The sequence below is a fragment of the Pinus tabuliformis genome, chromosome 6, assembly GCF_031772625.1.
Source record: "Pinus tabuliformis cultivar Carrire ecotype Pingquan chromosome 6, CPIR1, whole genome shotgun sequence".
NCBI lineage: Eukaryota > Viridiplantae > Streptophyta > Pinopsida > Pinales > Pinaceae > Pinus > Pinus tabuliformis.
Genome location: NC_142292.1, coordinates 527,684,092 through 527,686,654, shown reverse-complemented (window position 1 = coordinate 527,686,654; position 2,563 = coordinate 527,684,092).

Genomic DNA, 2,563 nt, shown 5'->3' with positions numbered 1-2,563 from the left:
GATGGCCAACAAATAGTGCTCACTAAAATTAACAATTACGAGATTACTGGATCGATCTATTTTGCCTTTGATAAAGAAATTGCATTTCCATCAACAATTACAGTCAAACAAAACATATTAGTTGAACTATATGTGGGAAACTACAATATTAATGATGGATTAGTTAATGGCGTTGAATGCATTTTCAGATTCTATTCATCTAATAACAACAAACTTGACATTTGGATAGAATTTTCAGACATAGAGATTAGGAAACAACAAAGAAACGAATTCAAAGAGCTATACGAAATACATATCTTGCCAAGTTATACGCCAATATTCTGAATTGCAAAACCGCTAGCAACGTCTCATAACAAATTACAAATCAAAATTTGAAAACAATTTCCAATACAATTAGCCTGTGCACGAACAATACACCGAACACAAGGACTGACATTGGATCAACTTGCACTCGACCCAACTAGTGTGACAAAACATGGTCTAGTGTATACTGCACTATCACGTGTTAAAACTATTGACTTATTATACTTGATTAGAAAATTGGCCCACGAAAACTTTCATGTGAAAAACAAGATATTATATGAAATGGCACGACTAGAAACAACTGCTACATGGGAACTAGAATATTCCAAGAAAAGATCTGATAACAAAAATGTTTTATTAATTACAAGTCTAAACACATGTAGTCTACATGCACGTCTTAGTGACGTGATCCATCACACAGACTTAATGGAAAATATGATTCTTTGTTTTCAGGAAACTCATTTGCAGATTCCCCTAGCAAACATACAATTCTTGCCATTCAACTTTGCAATAACACATTCTACACATGTCATCCTTACTTGTATAGACGAAAAAATAATGATCAAAGCAACAAAGACATTTTGTAACAAAAAGTTGAACTTACACTAATCGACATGTACCTTCAGCAGGCAGTTTGTTTAATCAACATTTATGCAACACGATTTGAACAAGTATCTACAATAATCCAATTGATTAGAGAAGCAAAATTACAAACTACACCTACTAATTGTGTTTTCTTAGTCATTAGTGACTTGAACATTGACACCCAACTACAAACAACTCGTAGTAGAACCCTTGTATAATATATGGAAATGGAAAACTTACAAGAAATAACAAGTAAATTATCTCCACAATGAAAAACAATAATAGATCACATTTGGACAAATTTTCCTATAAAACAATGTGAAATCAATGTGACATGGGCATACTGGTCTGATCATAGCATATTCTATGCTCTACTACAACTCTAATCAAAACTTTCTGTACAAATTGCTAAATCTCCCATCAGAACAAAGTTTACGTTTTCCACCCTTTTTGCAAAGTCTATGTTTTCTAGGTATGTAACACCACATTGAATGACATTATGGGCATATTTACTGTTGAATACAACCTATTCTCTTGAAAATATAATAACTTATAGTGGTGTTTTGTACAAATAAACAATATGAAAAGGCAACATGATGACGTTGCAACTACATACACCTCAACCTCCTCTTAACCTGAAAAAAGGTAAGTAAACATCCTTTATGTCTATTGTTGCTAAGTTTTCTAACGAAGACAATATACTAATTTAGACTCACTAAATATGACTCTGTAGACAAAAGCATAAAGAAGATTCTCAAATAAAGGAAAAGCATGAAGAATGCAATCCAATCACAATACAAGAGCTTAAAAGCCTCAAAGTGGCAACAACCTTTCATGGAGATGTGCTAGTAACATATAGAACAACACTTGATCGAGCACACAGAGTGGAGTTGTTACGTGTCAATTTACTTGACACCAAAGGAGACATCACAATTACGCTGAACGTGCCACACAATCTGATTACACGTGTTGAAGCCAAACTTGTTATTGGCCAAGGAGTTTGTATCAAAGATTTTAAAATCTTTGAAAAAATAATTTATGATCATGGGGATTGCAGTTGCATATTAGTTTTACATGATGCAAGCACTTTAGAAACAATACCAACCATTTGCAAAGAATATAAGTTCCTAACAACAACAATCAGACAACTAACAACTATGAGATCTCCATTTGCAATAGGCACAGTCGCTGCACTTGTCACATCTGCAAAATAGACAGGTCTTCAATATGCATTGGACATCAAAGACGACCAATCAGAAGAAGACAAAGCAACAATATGTACAAACTCAATCATGCATACTTTTGCACATTTACTCAAATATATTTTAAAGAAACTACTTTTAACACTAATACATTTTGCAATTCAGGTTTATTTGTTTTCTACATTTCTTTCCTTCTTCCTTTCAATACAACAACAAATTTCAAGACAACAAACACCAATGGTGTTATTTCGAAATATTGTTAAAGCAAAAGAACAAAACAGATCATTGCGCACATGCAAATCCACTTTTATAACCACTGTCAACTCAAAGAGAGCACTTGCAGATCTGAACAAGCTGATTGCCTCAACAATAAAGGTAATTTCAAGTTCCACCAAATATAAATTCTACTAAATTATTTAATGTTCTCATAGCATTTTCTATTGCAATATATAACACTTCAATTATATTGAAAC